Below are 23,114 nucleotides of genomic sequence, written 5' to 3'. Positions count from 1 at the left end.
TTCATTTTTGAAAAAGTTACGGCAGTTTTTAGTAAAAAAAATTGAAAAAATTTCGAAAATTAGCGATTTTTAAATTTGTAATTTTTTTGGAGGTTTCCCCCATTTACGGGGAACGAGGGAAATTTTTTCAATTTTGAAGGGTAATGTCTTCGACTAGATACGATTTGTGATCTTTTGACGTATCGTTGAAAGAAATCCGTTCAGTGAGAGCTGAGAAAAAGTGGTAACAGACACAAAAAAAAAAATAAAAATAAAAAAATAAACACATCTTAGTAAAACCAATACCTTCTCAGCTTCGCATCGAAGCTAAAAGGAAACTTTTATTATTAATTTTCCATATATTTTATTATACTTGCATAAAATTCATCATTTTCAAAATTTAGATTAATTAAAAAGTGTATCAAATAAAATCTTTAATTTATAAAAAATTTAAACTGTTAATACATATTAGTAAAATGTTGAAAATATACATGTTTTATAATCAGTGTTTTTTAAACTTTTAAACAAGAAAATGAATTTAATTTTTCAATAAAATATATATCTGTTTATAAATAATATATTTTCAAATAATTTTAATATTTTTTGCACAAAACTACATATTTAAAAAAAAATAAATCAACTATTTGTGTTTAGGCGAATTTCCTTATATATGAAAAAAGAAAATCCATAAAAAAAAAAAGACTCTTTAATATATATATATATACTTGTTGTTTTTATTATATTTTTATAATTATGACTAGGTTGTTGATGATAATTAAAATTAAAAATCTAGTTTTAGAAATAATTGGTTTTCCTCTACCTCTATAATTTACAAGTTAGATTTAATATAGTTTTCATTTTAGTCTGTAGTTTAAATTAGTAAAATTATTAATTCGATTTTTTTAAGAAATTTATTAAACTTTTCACCCGTAGAACTTCTCTAAGTTTTGTTTTTCAAACAATTTCCTGGTTGTAGGTGGAAGACCACTACTAGCCAACTAAAACAACAAAAAAAAAAAAAATACATCTCACACACGTTAATCTCATGTAAAATTGCAACATTTTCAATAATCTATAATACAAAACGATATACAGAGTGTTCAATAAATAAGGAAACAGGTCAATTGTTATAACAATGAGAAGAATAGAAACTCTTTTCCTTACTTGCGCCACAATATATACAGGGTGTTCAGTAAGTCAGGAAACGGGTTTCTATTGTTCTCATTGTTACAAACAATGAGAACAATAGAAACCCGTTTCCTGACTTACTGAACACCCTGTATATCAAAAAGGAAAGACAAAAAATCATCGATTGTACCCATATCGTAAACTTCACTTGACAATTGAGTAAAAAATAACAATGACTGATAAAACTATTTCACTAGCTTACATCTATTAAAAGGTGACAAGTCGAATGACGCCAGTTGCGTTGAGACAGTTTGAACAATGTAGCCGTTCCATATCGCATGAACTACGTTACTTAAATAATGAATTTATTTAATAATTATAAGGTATAATTTATTAAGATTAAGAACCTTAATAAATATTAAGGTTAAGAATCTTAATAAATATGAGAATGATTCACATCTTAAAAATCTTACTATAATATATTTTTACTGAAAAATTGATCTCGATTTATTTAAATATTCTGTCTACTAATAAAATAGAAAAATTAAATGAAATATATATAAATCAATAGCAAGCATCGAAATTAAAAACAAATTACGAAAATTTAGAAAAAACTTTATCTAAGAATTTATCTATGTTCTCTATCTGTCTGTGAAAAATTTATTATAGTAAAATTATAATCATACAGATTGTATATTTACATTAACAATTTAAAGTACTGACTGAAGGTAATGGATATGTACTGCTACTCTTACTATTAGACATTTCATAATTTTCACTCCTTCTCCTGCCTAGCTATAAAAACATTAATAACTTTTGAAATACTCATCCAATTATTATAACTGCTCCTGTTATTGACCACACATTTTCTTAATTTACTATATAAATATGTATGTTTCCATTAAATAGTAACTAACAAAAAACTAAAAAAAATTTTTATTTTAAGAGAAATTTAGTAGCCTGCATTAAAAGAATCTCCTTGATAATTAGGATTTCTTTGTATTAAGTAATTGTAATTGTAATTGTCCATTATTAAGGAATAATTTTTTACTATTAAATGTTACACAACAATTAATTCTAAATGAAATTCTCAAATAAAATGTATTCATGATATTTGTTGACAAAACTACAAAAAAAAATAATGTCATTAGTATATATTGTTTTTACTATCAACTGCAATAAACTAAAAAGGAAAATTTTATATTAAATGAATAAATGAAATTATTAGTAAAAACGGTAGCACAGTGTAGACTCAGTATAAGTAGGACAAGTATAGATGATATCTGTCAATGATTAAAAACACTATTCCACGACGTTCTGTATCATTTATTTGTTGATGAAAACGTTCACTATGCTCATCGCTTTCATTTCCAAGATTTTCAGGAAAAAAATCTAAGTGTGCATGAAGAAAATGTATTTTCAATGACATTTTCACCCCTATTTCCGATAAAATGAAAAAATATACATGTATCTTTTATTCAGAAAATAATAAAATTATAAAATGTACTATTTACCTATATTTGAATAGTTTATCAATAAATCGTCTACTATTTCTCTATAATTTAAACTTTTGAAATTTCCTAAAAAAAAATTTACAACCAAACGAAACGAGTTCCATATTAAAGCCTCGTCTTTTAATAAAGTTAACACAAAATTGGAGTCCTTCATTAGTTTTTTTATTTGTGGTCCTATGAAAATACCTTCTTTAATTTTTGCATCAGACAAATGTGGAACACACAGTTTTCAAATAAGTAAATGAACTTCCATTTTCATTTAAAGCTTTAACAAAATTTTTAAAAAGTCCAAGTTTAATATGTAAAGGTAGTAGGATTATTCTATTTTTATTAACTAGAGGATTGAAACTTCAATTTTTTTTTTAATACGAAAATTTAGCACAACCATATCCAACTGTAAAATTAACTCAATTTAAAAATATCCCAATAAAACTATATGAAATAAACTTAAGTTATTTAAAAAATCGAAATTTTGTTTTGAAAAGTAATACTGTGAGTAATTTTTCTATATTTTACAAAATCAAAGCATCGAATAAAAAATTCTGATATTAGGAAATTTGTTTTATTTTTCAATCGCGCATAACTTCTTCATTTTTTTATCAATATTACAAAATAATTTATCATTTTCTTTGATATGTATTAGAGTATAACGTCAATTGAGTAAATTTATTGATAAATTTATTTTTTATTAGTGTATTTTACGTAAAACTATGATTTTTTTGAGACATTTTGAAAAAAATGATAAAAATTCAGTGGCAAATTCGTAAATAGCAAACGAGTAAAAAGTCAGATAAAAAATTGTTTAAGTTAAAAGTTTTAGGTAATTTAACATTGTTTAATTTTATGTAAAAAAAATGAAAATCGGTGTAATGCAATTAAATATATTAAGAATATAATGAAAACACTTTTTCGCGGCACATGAAAAACGCTAATTTCGCAATAACTTAAAAACTGTTTTACTTTTTGTATTTTGGACTTCATATTCGGACTTAGTGAACAATTTTACATAAAAAATGACTATCATAAGTCATAGGTCAGAACATTTTTTTTTTATTTGTAAACTAGTGTAATCAGTGCAAAATGACATTTTAAACTATTCTTTTGGTCCTTTAAAATTATTTTTGTGATAGTTTATAAAAAAAAAAAGTTGAATTTGTTACCATAATTTTTAGCTCAACTCGCAAGTTTAAAATTGACATCATTAAATAGAAAACTTTATGAGAATCAAAAAAATGCTATTTTTAAGATTAATATGCAATCAGTAAATTTTATATTTACTATTAAGTAAACTATACAGTAAATATATAGAAAAGCTCAATATTTGTTTGTATTTTTATTGTAAAAATAGGTCAAGTAAAGGTGAGAAAATAAATAAGTCATAAATTGAACCATATAAAAAAAATAATTATAATATGAATAAGAAATATCTTCTCACGAGGGGAGACTACAGTGATGATATCCTTAATCTTTATTGAAGTAATTGAATCTAAATGAGATAAAAATCAAATATTATTGAACATTTTTTCCTAACTCAAAAAGAATTGAGGAAAAAATTCAAATAAATTTTTGCAACGGGAGGGTTGTATAGTCGTATCTTAAGCGTAATGGACAAAAGTGTAACCGACTCGGCAACTGTAGGACTCCCATGACTATTGGATAAACAGTTAATTTAAGCTAATTCAAATTTCAAAGTTATTTTTCTAGACTTACACAAAGCAAAAATATTTATATAAGTATATACTATGTCAATTAGATTTATATAATATTTATGAGACAGAAGAAATAAAAACATCTTAAAATACGTGACCAAAAAACTTGCCTTCCCATACCAAACACCATATCAACTATTCAAATATCCTGCCCAAATAAGAAAACACAAAGGACCAACATCAATTATGGACACTTATATTCGTATATGCAAGGAATACAACTGTGAGTTCAAAATTGAGACATCATTTCCTTTTTTAACAACTCCATTCTGGCAGTACCACCCCAAAATCCACACCCAACTATCCCATTTGAACAAAAACATTACTCCCCACTCCACAATTGTCTCAATTTTTAATGAAAATATAAAATCCGACTTTCACGACTATGAATTAATTTATACTGATGCCTCCAAAAATACAAATGGCACAGGATGCGCATTCATTTCAGGCAATATAAATAGACTTTACAAACTACCCTCAGATGCAAGCATTTTCACGGCTGAAATCTTTGCTATTAAAGAAGCAATTACCTACACTGAATCCTCCCTGATGAATAAAGTACTAATCATAAGTGACTCCTACAGTGCCCTGACTTCATTATCATCAAATAACCCGTCAAATGAACTATCCCTCCAAATATGCAACATCATTAATAACTCTGATAAAATTTTTGAATTTATGTGGGTCCCATCACATATTGGAATCAATGGTAATGAAAAAGTTGACACATTGGCTAACCTAGCCATATCTTCTACTTTATCATCAAAAATAATGTCACTACCATATAAAGATATTTTAAAAATAATCAACCGAATTTCCGTCCAACAGTGGCAAACCCAATGGGATGGTACTACCAATAACAAATTAAAAAACATTAAAAAAACTGTCCATAAATGGCGTTCGCCTATCAACCCAGCTCGCGTAGTAGATACCCTTATCACCAAAGTCAGAATAGGGCATACAAGACTCACACACTCACACATTTTCAACAAAGAGGAACAACCGTATTGCTCTACATGTGAAGTACCATTGACCATTGAACACTTAACACTCCACTGTCCCACATACAATGATGAACGGAGTATACTAGGCCACCCCAACAACATGGAGGAAGCTCTGGGCGAAGCAAACACGGATGCCATTTACAGATTCTATGAAACCGCAAGACTTGTAAATTTAATGTAAATTCATAACATTATTGTATAAAATTTAATTATAAATATGTGTATATAGTTTAAATCAGTTGATTGTCAACTTATAACTTTAATTAATGTACAAATAATAATCATGAAAAAAAAAAAAACTGTAGGCTAATGTCCATAAGTTGTCGAAGCCTTTTCATAATAAAAAAAAAAAAAAAAATATTTATGAGAATCTGTGCATTTCCCTTGTAAGGTATTTTAAAATAAAATAAAATACAAAACCCAGAATTTTAATACAAACACAGCATATTTTTGAATACGGTAGTCATTTTCACCATGAACACGAGTCCAGAGGTCAAATTTTTAGAACATTTTCAAAAGCTAAGTTGAAAAAGTAAATTTTTTGTAAAAAATTTATCATGAAACGTCCCCTGTAGGCAGGTAAAAAGTCACATGTTCAAAGAAATTTATGAAATGTTAAGTAAATACTTGAGGTAACTATATAAAAAAAAATTATACTAATTTCTTAATTTTTAAAGAAGTCATGGTAGATTTAAGAAAAAATAATTTCAAAAATTTCAAAAATAAACGATTTTTAAAATTGTAATTTGTCAGGGGATTTCTTCCATTTACGGAGAACGAGTGAATTTTTTTCAATTTTTGAGGGTAGTTTCTTCAACTAGATACAATTTGTGATCTTTTGACGTTTTGTTCATCAATATCGATCCAGCGAGAGCTGAAATTGAGCGTTTACAGACACAAAAAAAAAAAAAAATTTTAATTTAAAATTTAAAAAAAACACATCATAGTAATAACAATACCTTCTCAGCTTCGCATCGAAGTAAAAATTAATAACATAAATAGGTAAAAGGGACAAGATTATGAAGTGATTTCGGTGGTTGAACAATATTGAATGAATTATGTTAAATATACCTATAAAATTGTTTAATTTATCTTAATGTTTTATTACAATAAATAGATTGTTTTTGGTTAAGAAGTATGAACAAAAATTTGCCCTTACCTTACATTCTATGCCACGTAAATATATTTTGAGTAATCCAACGTTGATTACGTGTATTAAATGCACTGCGTATACGCGTTTTATACTTTGCGTTGTATAGTCAATATAATAATTTATGATTAAAATTTTATGTAAAATAACTCAATTTCGTTACATAAAATCAACGACTGATTTTTCTGTGTAAAATATTCTAAATACTTTTTTTTTATTAGAAATGTAACTTATAATGTACCCTTTTTTTTATTTTTGTTAAATAATTAATATTTTTTTTAATGAGCATAGTTTGTTAAAAGATCGATATCAAGATTTTTTAAAGCTTCTTTTGACCTGAAAAAATAAAATTAAGAAATATTTATATCCGTGTAAAAGTTTTATCAAAGCGGTGTTGTGGTAGTCCAATGTTTCCAGGCGCTTAAAAAGATTCAGTACAGCAATTACCAAGAAAAAAATTAAACACTAAAAACTATGTTCGTAGGTTTTCGTGCGTTGTCAAGACTTTGTATTGTAATTGATTAACTACAATGGGGCCCTAAAATGTAATACTGATGATCTTTAAAAAAAAGCTCTGAGACTGGCTACCCAATAAGTATAGAATTGCAATAGATTTAGTAATTTGATATTTAAAAGTATTACTTAAATTGAAAAATATTCATAAGTCCCAATCAATTTGAAAATATTTTAAGTTCAAAAATATTTAAAAAAAAACCAAGTCTTATTCAAATTAAAGTCCCAGAGAGTAAGAATTTTTAATTAAAGTGGCACAATATTGTGTTTTTTGTTTTAATAACCGAAAGAACTGGTTTTAGCCGGTAGAAATGGTTTTTTATACTCAGAGGAGAGTGTTTTAGCTATTCCTAGCATAACAAGATGTTGAACTTATAGCTATCTCAAGATTTAAAAAATATGTCATCGCATTGTACTAAAAAATTTAAAGTTAAATAGTGAAAAGTATAATCAATTGGACATTGACGTGCAAAGATTTAAACAATTTTACAATTGTGGACTGCGACGTTAATAATTTAGCACACATATAGTTGTAACCGGTAGTGAATTCAACATATAAATTAATTCTATAAATTTACAAATAAAATTTAAGTTTTTAAATGTATAATAAGAAATTTTATTTTTAATTGCATAAAATCATGGTTTTTTTTCTCTTAAAAAATTTTCATTTAATTAATTTTCAGATAAATTAATTGGCTTATGCTAAATGAATAATTTTTTATAATATAAATTGATATAATGTAACACTTAAAGTATTTTTCGTAAAATGTTTTAAAGTTATTAAGATATTGTCATAATTTCTGCAAAATATAAGTAAGCAATTAGAGAACACATTTTCTAATCAAATACAGTTGTATTGAACTTATTCGATTTATAATTGCGAATTCAATGTTTTTATCCAAACGCTGTTACGTCACAAAATTTTTATTGCGAAAGTTTGTTTTTGTACTTAAGAATTACTTTGCGAACATTAACCAATCGCAGTTTTTCGAATGAAGTATGAAGTATATGATTTACATATTTGTAAAATATAGAATAGAAAAATATTCTCTATATTATTATGTTTTAATAAAATTATGGTAGTTACTTGTAGGTATTGTCTTATCTAAAACTTAAAATCTATATATGGCTAGTAAAAGCTAAACTAAAACATTTTAATCAATATAATAATAACAATACAATGATTTACTATTTTTACAATAATTTATGATTATATAAAACCTATAGTATTAATTTTTGTTGAAAAATGATTTCGATCTGTAATAAATTATTTGATACCCTATCTGAAAATATTGAAAGTATCAATAAATACATTGTTTTAATTTTTTTTTAATCTTCCTTGTGTAAATAAAGTTATATTATTTTTCTTAATATACTCTATTTAATTTATATAAATTATAAGTTAAATTTTAATGATATAGTGAAAAAAATTGTACACATCTTTAATAGGTATTGATAAATTATTGGTCTTAATCCTTAACTGTAATTATTTAATTATTACTGAATCCAAAATGATCACAAAATATTGTAAAAATTATAATATTAAACATTGTTATACTTATAAATAATTTAGTGTTTTAAAATATTAATTTAAAAAAATAATTAATTATAAAATGAAAAAGTAGTTTCACAGTTGTGTAAAAGTATTAAAAATTAAATGGTAACAACTACAGTTTCGATTTTAGTTCATCATCAGTTTACTAAAACATTTAAATATATAAACATTTTAACTATTTAAAAAAATTGCTAATGTAAATAAATTAAATAAGTCATCTAAAAGTTTTAAAAATAAATTCTTTATAAAATGCATAAACATTCGTAAATAGTATAAAATTAGAGGGTATGTGAAAGTGACAAGTGTATAATTATTGTTATTGAAATTGGGTATTGTCCTGTTGACGTGGCACCGCACTCTACTCACTCGTGACCCTCTCCGTGTCAGCCGTCCAGCAATTAACATGACCATCGATGGCCATCGTGCATTCCCCGTCCCGGACGCCGAGAAAAGCCCACCGCCGAATGGGAATTGCTAGTTATGCTTTTGATTTCGTTCCGATTATCGTCTTTGACCGCTAATTTTTCACGACGTCCTGCGGTACAGCTCGTTTGGGACAGCTTCGTGTATTCTGTGTTGTTTTTCAACGCCTTACCGTTTGTCGTGCCTACTAAATCTCGACACATCTATTTAGTTTTTGTGATTGTTAATGTTTTAGGTTGTGTCGACAAAATATCTCTGTGGCGAGTGATTAATAAACAGGCTGCTGTCCTTTTTGTTATTTAAAATACCCGTGTAGACTACGTAATTAAATAATGTACATATTTTGAACTCCCCTTGTTTGCTTATCTCCGTGCGCGTGTGATACCACACTAGACTGCGTACCTTGTAAATGATTAAAAAATGGACAGTTTTTGTACATTTAAGACATTATTAATACAGTTGTCTTTTATTTCTTTATGTATATTCTAGATTTTAAAATTTAATTGAAGTACTTAATAAGTTGTGTATTTATTGTTGTGAAGTATTTTTCAATGTACGTTCGGTTACTAATATGTGTCCGGCATAATGTGTTTTTAGATTTGGTTTGTTTAATCTTATTTCTGCTACATGTTCTTTGAAACTAGTTTCTAAGTTCATATCTGTTATTATAATGTATATTTTTACATTGGCAATTAAATTTATTAATCCAGGATTTAATGATGCCATTATTATTATTTTTGTTAATATTGTGAATTAATATTACTTTCATTAATTAATCTACTCAATATTATCTTGTGTTTTATACGAAATTTTTATCTTTTATGTTACTCTTCTTATTATATAAAAGTGATGATAATTTTTTTCTTAAAGAACTATTATAAAATTAATTAAAATAAAAAGTTATACTTAAATATAATTAATAATAATAATATTATTGTTATTGTTATCGTTTTATTCACACTTTAGTATATCCACTGAGAGGTTTTATTAATTTGTTTTACGAAAACATGTATACTATAATTCATGAATTATGCTTATTATTCAAATCTAATAAATTGAATGAAATACTAATCATAAAAAAAGTATTCTTATTATTTTTACTCGTTTGTGTGTGATGCAAGTTTCTTTTCTGTGATAATGCTATATATTTTACGATGCGCCATGTGACATATGGTCAATTTATCTTTGGACTATCTATCCTGTAACAAGTTCACAACCATTTCACTTAATATGGCTGGGCTGAGGAGCCTATTCGTTGTTAACAAGCAGGTATGTGTCAGACTTATCGGTTCCAACTAACCAAAGTTATGACCGGCTAAGTGTTACGTATTGACACCCCTACTTTTGGCGTAGCTTACATATTAAGGTGTAGCTGACGGTCATTATTTTGTAGCCTTGCGACTTAAAAAATTAAATCTATGTAATGTCCGTATGCCATTGAATGGTGCACATAGAGTAAGGTTACTAGGTCATAACAATTTGTATTTTTTAAATATGTCAAATTTTCTAATATTTTACACCAATAATCAAAAAAATAATGCAACTATTCATGTTTTCAATATTTTGTGAAAACACTTGTAAACAAATTAATTATGTTGTAAATTTTAGTTTGTTTGTTTATTCAATTGCTTTTCTTATTTCGTTAATATATTTTACAGACTTTTATATAATGACGTGAATTGTTTTATAAAATGTATTCATGTTTAATTTTATTGATTGGAAACAGTATATCAATAATATTCATTATTTTTAATATTCATTAAAAAAGACAATTAAAATACATAAAAATGAATATCAGTTATTATTATTATGTGTATATTTTTTTCTTTTACATTTCTATATTTTCAATTATTTCATGTATAGATATCCCACAATTAGATCAACTTCTTAGTTCGAAAGGTTGGACAAATTTTGATGGACCTAACGCAAAAATTTTAAAAAGCGACCGACAATTAAATATCAAAGATGAATTACTATCAGTAAATCAGGAAAATGGAATAAATAAAAGTAACTTCATCTTGAAGAATTGTACAATTTATATGATATTGAATTGTAAGTACATGGAGGAATTGCGATTAATAGCACTTACACTTGCTGGATTGACAGTGGTATGTAGAGATCCAAAAATGCAGCATTATTCTAAACTGTGTGTGAGACATATAGTGAATGAAATTCGAATGGCCGAAAAAGCAATTGTGCCAATGATAAAAGCACTGCAATTTTTAAAGCCTAATAAATGTCGTGGAAATGAAATACAACTAATTCCACTTAATAATTTAAAAATCCTTAAACAAAGGATCATTGGTAAGTTTGATTATAATGATTCATTAGATGATTTAGAGATCGCTATAGGAACCTTAGGTTTTTCTGCTGGAAAATATTTAGACAATCAATGTGTGCGTAGAGAAAACATGGAAGAAAATTTTGTTAATCAAACACTTAATAAAGCTACATATTTTGAGTATGAAAACCAACAAATATTGTTCCCCGCACAAGAAATTACAAAAAAATATAAATATATAATGAAAACTATTACTACAGACATTTTAAAGAATTACTATGAGGATCTCGGTTTTAAACAACTAATAAATTTAAAAGAAGTTAAGTAAAAAATCGATAATTTGAGTCAAAATATAATTTTATGCTAAATTTTTAACTATTGTAATTCATTTAAATTATCAATTATGTAAAAATTAAAATTTATTATCTATTATATTAATTATATAATATATTATATATGTAGGCGGCTTACTTATCAGGAACCGAAATAATTTCAGTTTTTGGTCATATTTTTTATAACTAGTAAATTAGTTTATTTATATCGAATTTTTTTTTTTAATACATGTTGAAAAAATGATTACAGAAACTAGAATTATTATAAATTTAATGTAATTAAACAAATATAAAACCCGAAATTAACCGATATTATTTTTATTGGTTTTTATGCCAATTCAGGTTTTAGATTAAGGTTAAGGTTTGAAAAGCAGTTTCATAGTACTTTTGATTTTTACTATATTTAACTTAACCAATTCTTGAAAAAAATTCAATATTAGACAACTATTTTATTGGATATTGTAAAACTGAATTTATTTTGGTTCCTAATCCTTCTGCTTAGATCAGTTGGGAACACATAGTATGTCGTACTGCGTACTGGGGATCGTGTCCATTGCGTTGCGCTATGTAAGTTTTCCCGTCTTCTTAACACAAACATAGCTATATAAAATAATAATTTAAAAAATAAATAAATGCTAATATCTGGAATTAATAAGTCATTTGGGTATTTTTATTTATTTTGTTTTTTATTTTAAAGAGTATGGGTTTTAACAACACAACTCTTAATTTAACGTTATATTATAATTTTTAAAACATACTGAATAAAATTGTATATTTTTATAAAAATCATTATAATAAATTTTTAGTTATTAAAAAAATACTATTTCTGAAATCTGAAGTTTTAATGGGTATAATTATATTTAAATGTAATTTATAAATTGGTTTAATAAATAAAAGAAGACAATTGTAAATTATATCTTTAATTGTGCAAACACGATTTCAAATCATTAATTATAATTCTTATACAATTATAATCATATAGATATATTGTTAATGGCCATTATTGTCAAGGCATGTAATAATAAAATAAAAACGACATTATGCAGTGTCATTATTTAAGCATACCTCTTCCAATATTTCGTTAAATGATTTTGTCATAAAAATGCACTGAATGAAATTTGATTTATTTTTATAAACCAATAAAAATAACAAGCTTATTGTCAAATAAAAATTTTTCTGAATCAATTTTTTAGGAATTACTTTTAAAAGTAAAATGAGAACATATTTTGTTTAAACTAATAATGGAAAATTGACTAAATAAACTTTTAACTAGTCAAAAACGAGTTTTGTAAGATTAATTTTTAAGTTAGTATAGTATTAAGATTTAGGTGAGAGGGGTCCGTAACATAGTAAATTTTTAATTGATAACTATCATATTTCATTTTTTATGTTTTGATAACCCAATTATCATTTAACGTGGTTAAATTATTATTAGCTAACAGTATTGTAGAAAATTAGGTGATCACAGTTATCTACTGACTATCGTTCTTTGACAATCTACCTAAATCTAAAATTGTTTTTGTTTACCAACTGAATTTTTCATTTTAGCCAAGTAGTTGGGATTAAGGCGATGATAAAGACAAAGAACTGAATTTTTCATTTAGTCAAAAACTGGTTTTTAAATAAGTTTAACTTAAAATCTTGATTCATTAACTATCGAAATCATTTTTAAGTCAATTATTAAACCAAACCAACCTTAAGTATTTTATATATAATATCCGTTTTTAAACAAAATCATTTTAAAAGGTTACAAATATCAAAAAAAAAAAAAAATTGAATTAATCGGCCACAGCGGATAAAATCCACAACCTTTCATGGCGCATTGAAATATCATGATAGTTGTCACATAACCATTATGACCTTATACATGATCGTTGCCTGTACCTTATAAACTAGGGGGAGTTAATTTTTGAGAAGAAAAATACACGAGTCCATTAAAGACGGAACATGAAAAAAAAAAAAAAAATGATGGTTAAGTTAAATGAAAAAGACTTTATTAAATAATAAAAAAAAATTTAGTTAATACGAGGCAAAAAACCTCGTCTGCAAATTAAAGGGAACAAGAAAAAGAGAAAAAAAAATCAGATACTAATAAAAAAAAATGGTTACACATACACTTATACAATTAGAGAATACGATGAACGTATTCAGGCACCCACCGGCTATTAGTCACGGCATTACAGCTAAGAACGGCGGGTATACTTCCCAAGTAAGCGACTGGTTTTAAGCAGTTAAACTTAGCTTGAAATATGAATGAGTGGAGTGACTAGAGAAGATAGGATAAGGAATGAGCATATAAGAGGGAGAATATATGTAGCGTCAATCGTGGATTAGATGAGAGAAAATAGACTTAGATAGTTTGGTCATGTTATGAGGAGAGAAGAATTGGAAGACGTAAGAACAGTTATAGAAATGAATGTTAAGGAAGACCAAAAAAGAGATGGAGGGATGCTATTGAATGTGATTTGAGGATAGCTGATGTGAGCGTAGAGAGATGTGGGTGATCGTGTCAAATGGAAGTTTAGGATAAGAGTGGCCGAACCCAAGTACACCCAAAGAAAAACCTCAATCGTGATAGAGAAATTTTATCAAGGGTTTATGATAATGTTTTATTAATACGAACAAAATAATTATTCTTATAAATAATTATTGTTCAAAACAAGAAAAAAAATTATCATATGGATAAATATATCACAGATTCAATAGTAATGATATATTTATCAAATTGAATAATGAATTTATTATATAGATCGAGGTTTTTCTCTGGGTGTAGTTGAGATTAAGGCGAGGAAGAAGAAGAAGAAGACTTAGCTTGCAAGACGTCGGGACACCACGAAATAAAAAGCATTACGTCACCACATTGTACTAATTGTATATACACGCATCACCACATTTGATAAAATATAAAATGTATATAAAAAAAAATCATAAATAATATATACTTATATAAGATGACAGGTGGTATTGTAACACGCCTGCTATGTTGAGAGACCTAAAAAAAAAATTGATAACAAAAAAATTCGCCACATATTATGGCACGGCAAACTAAAAAAAATTTGGCTCAAAACATTAACTAAAAAAATTATACGTTACCAGCTCCGAAGGGCTAAAGAAACTGGAGACAGGTTTAGCCAACGCCAATAAACGAAAAATTACATTTTAATTTGTAATTTAATCACTCACCAGATAATATATATATATATATATATATTATCAAAAAACAAATTGTTGCCACGCACACAACAAAACGAAAATTCACGCTACGGGCGAAAATTAGCGTACCTGGGGGAGGGTCTATTTTTGAATCGTCCGTTCGTCGAACGGATTCTATTGTTCCATTAGGTATACGGTCTTCTAGGTATTGTTCGATGAACATCTATGTTTTACGATTGTTTGCAATTTATTGTAATAACATAAATAAATATTTTGAAAATTAAATTCATATAGCTTGATTTTTAATATTTTAATATTTATTTTTAATTAATATATTACTTTTTAATAACAATAATTTATTACTAACACATGCATTTATAACTTGCTAATTTAATTTATTTGATGTGAATTTATTTTAAGTAATTCGCTAAAACTATACAAATAATTTAATTACACATATTCTAAAAAAAATATATTTACAATTGCATACATGTTAAATTAAAAATTATTAATACACTTTAAAACAACAATACTTAAATTTTCGAAAATAAAGTGTTACATATATTTTATATAATTTTATTTTATTTATTCATTTTAAGATTAATTGATATAATTTATAAATTATGTTACATATAAATAAATAATAAATTTAATAAGATTTTAGTTCTTAATTGGAAAAAATGACACCCTAGTCACGGTCTACTCCTAAATACGCCACTGTTTTGAAAAGTTGTTAACATAACAAACATATATTTCATGAATAATTTTCACAAAAAACTTAAGGTAAATTTTTAAAAGATGGTTTATTACGAGGTGCAAGGATGCAACCAACAAAATAGTTGTTACACGTATTACGAGTTTTAATTAATATTACTGAGTAATCATAATATAATATTATGTTTCAATTTATTTAACATATTAACTGAAAAATGGAAATTAATTTATAATACTGAATATAATATTTTAATATTTTATACATTTTTTTTAGACAACGTAATATTTAAAACATAAATATTACTTTTTTCTGCACGTGTTCAAGCAATAGGGGTAAAAAATTTTGAGATAATATACATGTATAATACACAAGGGTTTACAAATACAGGTAGCTAATTGGTTTTTTATGACATCGATATTAGCAGGTACACAGCATTGTTATTATTAATAGTAGTAAGGCACATTGTTGTGAGTTTATAAATACACTAACTGACAATACACAAGGTATATCTAATGATAGTCATAATTGATAATAAAGAATCCGTGACTATGACAGCAATGTCATAAAAATCCAATTAGCTACCTGTATTTGTAATCCCTTATATAATATATATACAGGGTGTTCAGTAAGTTAGGAAACAGTTAAATTGTTACAAACAATGAGTACAATAGAAATTCGTTTCCTTATTTACTGAACACCCTGTATCGTATAAGGGTTGAACTTAAAGTGTTACATAATTAATAATTCAAGAATAATGTGTAACTAAAGATAATCGAAAATAAAAATGTTTAATTTATTATTATTCTGTAAGTAATTGAGTGGGTAATGATAAAAAAATCACTTTGTATACAATGTATTTTATGGTTGCATTTTTCAAGTGAATTTTATTAAATAATGTGATTTTTGTTTATATTACTCAATTATCTCAAAAAAGGTCTCGCTGCATTTAATGAGATCGTAAACAAATATTATGTATCATTGATGCGCTGTAAGTTGCATTGAAATAATTTGGAAACTATTAGATAATAGTTCTATTTAAAACAATTTTTAATATTTAACTAAAAATTTTTGTTTGTAAATTTCAATCATTTTTTTCAACTAATTTATGTTTTGTATAACAACATAATTAATTGTAATAATATTTATTATAATAAATATATTTTTATTAATAAAAATATATATTAAATATTTTTTTTATGTTCATAAGTTAATAAGGAAATCTCACTCAAACATGAAGGAGCCTTAGCTCCCTATTTCCGATTATAGCTACTTCTACGAATAATTGATTTGTTTAATGAATTTATTTAATTAAAACGATTTTAATTCAAAATTATATTTTAGGTAAATATGTTTGTCTAAAAGGCAAGTGTAAGGGTCAAACCTTTCTTTTGTTATTTATGACCGTCCGTTCGATCGACCGTTCGACCGACCGTTCGCTAACGGATGGTTTCTATTATCCGTTGTGACGAACGTTTTTTATTGTTTTGAACGGTCGTCCGTTCGATGTTTCATACGTTCCGAACGTGTTCACGAACAACGTTCGCCATATAAACCTATAAAAAATAAAATCTGAACGTATACGTTCGTGAACGGACGATTCAAAAATAGACCCCCAGTTCCGACGATGGCTAATTTCCGATAAAACGTTCGTCGTTTGACCCGATGGTCCGATGACGACAATACGGCAAGCCTTTACAGTAGGGGTCAACAAATTATACTACCCACTGCCAGAAATTATTAAGAACAATTAGAGTCATAAGGCGATAATGTAGTTGGTGATCAGTGCAAATGACATTCGAGATAGGAAAGGAACGGGGAGAATGCACACACAAATGCCGTCCATGAACCGGTCCAAAGTAGTACACAACTTACTACCTGACACGCGCACAAACTAATCACAACACCTTATCGTGATTATTTAAGTGATAAATGCCGTCGTAGCACGCATTCGGCTCAACCAAAATAATTTAGGGCACATGTATACACAAGGTGATTTTTTTATCAAAACCCACTCAATTACTTGCAGAATAATAATAATTAAAATTTTTTTTTTTATTACTATCTTTAGTTACACATTATTCTTGAATTATTAACTGTGTAATACTTTTTAAGTTCATCCGTTATGCCTTGGAAGGGGGTCAACTTTGTTTTTTTAAATGGTAATACATATTTTTAATTTAATAAAATGTTTGAATTTTTAATATAACTTAATTCGTTTATTAGATATAATCAAAAAATAAACTAGTATTTTTTGTCACGTTACAATTTGTTTTTCAAAATTGAAACTATAAACAGTATAAAAATTAAATGGTTTCATTTTTTGACGTTATCAAAAGGACTTATCAAAATTTATATCTTTCTTAAACGGCTTTCTAGTAAATTACAGTAATAAAAATTTTTAATTGCAAATAAATTAAAATCTGCATATTTAAAAATTTTTATTTGATGGAAAATTTCATTAAAATGCTAACATTGTGAGGAATTATTCACATTTTACGGATGACACCTTCAATTAGATGGATTTTGCTATTATATATAGTATATACAAAAAAAAATAACCACAACACAAAAAATTAATGGTTTCAAGACTTTGCTACGAAACTAATACGGATAAAATATTCTTATTTTTACAAAATAACATTAGACGAATTTAAGCGTAAAAAAGATGTGTTAATTGAAAAAATGAATGACAATTTATCGAATGTTTAAAACTTATATGTGTTTAAGTAAAATAAGATGCATCAAATTTTACAAATTCGTAATATTAATGCATTTTTATGGATCAGTTTAAATGTAGAAAAAAAATAAGTTAAACGTTTGAAAATGTTCTAGAATTTAATTCGATATTTCTGTAAATATATATTTTTATTCAATCAATTTAACAAGTGTTACTTTATGAGATCATTTATAATTTAGTTATTTTATAACAAAAAAAAAAAACTGATAGTGAACAAAGACATTAAATTTACTTAAAATAGTATTAATAATGTATGCGTAATAATTTATCTGCTTTAAAATATTTAACAATGAGTAAATAACAATAAAATATACTATGTATTTTTTTATTAATAAAACATTTATTTTGAACTGAGTATGTATAGTTTAATTATTTTCCAAAGATAAAATAACATAATAAATTTTAATATATTTGTATGGGATAATTTATTTTAAATTATTATTNCATTTAATTTAAAATACCGTAACTGCTAATGAACTAATGAACTCTTAATGAATCGTCGTAGAGCTTGCTTTTATTGAACTAATGAACGATTATTGAACTGTTATCGAGGGTTTTATAGTTGAACCGAGGGACGGTCTTTGAACTCTTTCTGAACTTTTGTAGAACTCGGTTCACCCCATGTTAAAATCCGTATTCAAATCTCATTTTGAACCGTGCTGTGAACGGGTTTTGAACTGAGTTCAGCACCGTTGTTACTATATTAAATGAACCCAGTATGAACTCGAATTGCTACTCGGGTAGGATTAAAAATTAACAGCAACACGTTTTACTAAAGTGCAGATACACATTATTATTATTATATATTAATTATATATTGTTACGAACACGACTTACTAAAAAATAAAAAACGTTTATTAATCACAACAATAAAATTATTTACAATATAATTGAAACAAACAAAAACAATATTATATTTTAGTATACAATATTTTAACACATAAATATATAGGGTGATCGTTTTAGGGTAAAATAATTGATTTCAGAAATATTGGAAATTAAAATTTGTGTGAAGAATAATTGATGATTTTCGTCCAAAAAACTATAATAATACAAAGTAGTACATGATGTTTCAATAAATCTTATAAGTTATGGTCTACTAAATATAGTCTTCCCTCGTGAGAAGAAATTTGTATTCATGATAATACTATTTTACTATGTAGTTCTTTTCGTGGCTACGATTTATTTTGCCAAACCTCACTAGACCTACTTTTTTCAACGATATGTCAAATGATTACATTTCGTATTTAGTTTAAGTTATTACTTTTAAAAATTGAAAAAATATTCCTATTCAAACCAAAAGTTAATTAGAAATGATTACTATGATTTTTATTTAAGTGATCTATTACCATAAAAATGTAAAAAAAATCGAACTTTTCTGATAAATGTACTGTAAATAGTAATTATAAAATTTCCTGATTGCATTTATCTTAATCATTAATATGATAANACTGTAAATAGTAATTATAAAATTTCCTGATTGCATTTATCTTAATCATTAATATGATAATAATCTTAACAATTTCATTTTTTTCTATTTAATAATGTAAATTTCAAACTTGCAAAGTTGAGCTAAAAGTTATGGTAATAAATTCATTTTTGTTCTATTAAAACTTTCACTTTAAAGGACAAAAAAAAGTAGGTTAAAAATGATTACTTTTAACATATTAAAAATCAAAATCAATAATAATTTGAAAACAATTAATTTTAAAAATTATATAATATTTAATTAAAAGAAATATTAATCTGGGTAAAATTAAGGAAATAGAAGTTGATGTTGCTTTTGTCCATCAATTTTTTAGAATTAAACACTATCTACAGATTTGCATAAAAGCGTTTCTTATGATAGTGATTTTAATCACTGTCAGATTAAATCTATACTATGCAACATCCCTACTATGCCGCGACCCCACTGTGCTGGGTTTTTTTATTATAAACTTTCACAAAAAACCAAAAATTTTTTTTTATCATTTGTTTTTAATAATAAAACAAATATACTTTTATACGTTTTAAAACAGTGAATTTTTAACATTTATCTAACAAAAATTTTGATAAATCAACATAAACTTTAAAAAGAGTAATTAAAATACTTGTTATTCAACTATTGAGTTACAAGACATTTTTATTGAACCTTAAATAATAAAAAGATGGAATTTTATTTAAATATTTTTTAAATAAATTTATCATTATTTGAATTATTTGTAATAAGTATTTTTATCGATTTTCGTCTTTGTGTATTTATCATTGTACACTATTCAATGTTAAACACCTCCCTCAGTATTATCATTAATCATTTGTATTTCGTCAACAATTTGTTTTACGAATTAATAGTTTTTTCTGTATCTTTTGAATAAGTTCAAGAGTTGTTTACTAAACATTGACATTCGCAAATTAAACTATTATTTATATTTTAAAAATTTTTATTATATTCTTTAGGGCCAGTAAACTTTAATTTAAAGACATTATTTTGAAAATAATTCTTTTTCTTAAAAACAAGTTTTGAAATTTATTGTAATTACAAGGATAATAGGAATCCTAATATTTATGATGTTCATCTTATTAACAGACTATAATTTTTTTTCACAACTTGAAGTAAATGTTAAATATTCAGGTATATTAAAATTTTTAACAGTGGGATACATCATTAGTAATGTTAATGTTTTAGTTACTATGTTTTAAGTACTTTATCTACAATAAATTTGTATGATTATTCTTCGGGCACCAATTGAATAAATAAAAACAAATTTAGACATTATGTCTTATTTTATTTTAAAACATTTTGCAGGCAACATTTCTCAAAAACATGTAATGATACTTTTCATTGGGCAATTTTAAATTTAATAAATTATACGACGTAGGTCACCGCTAATTTCTGAAACGCAAAAAAATAATCAGTTTTTCAGGAATTATATAATTTTTTCATTTTTATAAAATTACAGTATTAATTTTCATTTTCTTCTTTTAAAATTACTCTAAAAACAAAACCAAGATTTTAATCCAAAAATTTTAGGAATATAAATAATTCCATAATATTCCTAGTAGCATTGGGTTTCCCTGGAAGTTCAAGATAACTGCCTTAGCGGGAAGTCGATTGTAGGCAGTAAATAAAGCTTAAAAATTTAAAAGTTTCCTAATATCAATCACTGAAATAATAAAATTAACTGATATTAGATGCATTAAAATATTCCCAATAGCTCTCTAAAAATAGTAAACTGTAAGCAAAATAGAAGAACAAAGTATTTTCCAAAACAACCTGTACTTGGACATTTGACACACAACTTACTATCCATCGGTATCCTTTAGGAATCTTGAGCATAGATTTGAAATTACCTAACTACCTATTAAGGTATTCCAAAACCCTTCCTCTATATAATCCCAGCACTTGTGAACTAAAATTAAAGTTATTGTACTCGAATCTAGAAAAAAATATTAAAAATAAAATACTCGCACATTCAATTATTTTATTTTATTATCATAATACGTGGATATTATAAACAATTGTGTGTCATTTGAAATGTCAATTTTCCAAATATTAAAAAAAAAAAAAGCTGAATGACCCCTAAAATTAACTAATAATTAGTATTTCTATTATTACTATATATTTATTTATTTTATACTCTGGTATCTTTTTATTCATATGTTCGTAAATAAAATAAAATTATGATACATTATAAGTTAGCTACAAAAAAAAATTATTATAGAATATAATTTTTAGATAGATAGTCTTAACTTGACCACCTCTTTCTCATTTTAAATACACTACTAGTTTTCGTTCTAGTATTTTAGTAAAAATTTACGGACATTTATAAATCTATACATTCGTTAACTACATTTACACCCTTAAGGTAAGAATTACCAATAAAATGTCCTTTGAGTGCTATTTTTACACTTTTGATGAAATAAAAAAAAATCTATAAATATACAGTAATATTACTTCCCAGCTTCTATATGTACCTAGGAGTCTCACTAAGTTGCACTGAATATATATTCTATATGGTTTAGATAAACTGTTTTATCTTTTATCAATAAATATAGTTGTTTTAATTTTGTATCTTTTTCTTGTCAACCACTCAATCACAAAATGAAATATAAGACAAAAAGTGTAAAATAAACAATACTTCTTTTGAAATTTTAACCATAAAATTATTTAATGTAAGACACATGTTTTACAAAAATATCATATCTTAAACATACTCATAAATTGTATTATTATTGATTCAAATGTGTTATATGAATTGATTACAAATTTAGGTAAGCAAAAATATACTAATGAAAATTAAAATAATATCAATAAAGTAGAAAAATGTGCTAATTAAATAGAATTTAAATAGTTAATTATAAAATAGTTAACTTAAAGTTGTTTGGAAGGATATATATTCAAAAACTTTACTTACCAAGTATCAGAAAAATTTAATATTTTTTTTTAGTACTATCACGGTAATTTGAAATATTTTAAAGATGAACATCAAATTGTATTTTGTAAGTATTTTATTTATTTTAATTAATAGATCATTCATCTCATGCTTAGACAGTAAGACATTCTCTAAAATCATAAGCAGCAAATATTGGTCACGTATTAGATTTCCGAGTGCTACATATCCATCATGTCCAAAACCTTTGAGGATTGAAAATGTATTATCTCAAAATTTTAAGTCTACAGAAGAAAATCTTTATGACATGGTGCATATCATGAGCTGCAAATATGCGGAGGTTTTTATTGTATATTTAAAGTTTTTAAAATTTATGGCGACCCAATGTGAAAGTTATAGTGGTGATAATTTTAAACTCTGCACTTCCACATTAACCAAACAAATTCGGCCTGCTGAACCTATGATCGTTGACTCGTTAAAAGTATTGAAAGTGTTAATGCCAAAACTTAACAATACTAAATTAATTAATATATTTGGCCCTAAAATAATGG

At 25.5% G+C, this 23,114-nt stretch overlaps 2 long non-coding RNA genes across 2 annotated transcripts in view; both read right to left on the bottom strand.

The window, feature by feature from the left end:
• The window catches only part of LOC126906559 (uncharacterized), a 34,546-nt gene extending 27,999 nt beyond the window's left edge, over window positions 1-6,547 (bottom strand). Inside the window, exon 1 of the long non-coding RNA XR_007704281.1 lies at window positions 6,494-6,547. This is a non-coding gene — a long non-coding RNA (uncharacterized LOC126906559). The remainder of the gene's footprint in view (window positions 1-6,493) is intronic.
• On the bottom strand, window positions 680-2,071 carry LOC126906560 (uncharacterized). The gene is made up of 3 exons (XR_007704282.1): window positions 1,809-2,071; window positions 1,370-1,458; window positions 680-977 (listed from the first exon to the last, which is right to left on the bottom strand). It is a non-coding gene; the product is annotated as an uncharacterized LOC126906560 (long non-coding RNA).
• Window positions 6,548-23,114: the final 16,567 nt, after the last annotated feature.

Source organism: Daktulosphaira vitifoliae, unplaced genomic scaffold, assembly GCF_025091365.1.
Source record: "Daktulosphaira vitifoliae isolate Bord-2020 unplaced genomic scaffold, ASM2509136v1 Scaffold_5, whole genome shotgun sequence".
Lineage (NCBI taxonomy): Eukaryota > Metazoa > Arthropoda > Insecta > Hemiptera > Phylloxeridae > Daktulosphaira > Daktulosphaira vitifoliae.
The sequence above is the reverse complement of the archived record's forward strand: the minus strand, read 5'-3'. Positions and strand labels throughout refer to the sequence as shown.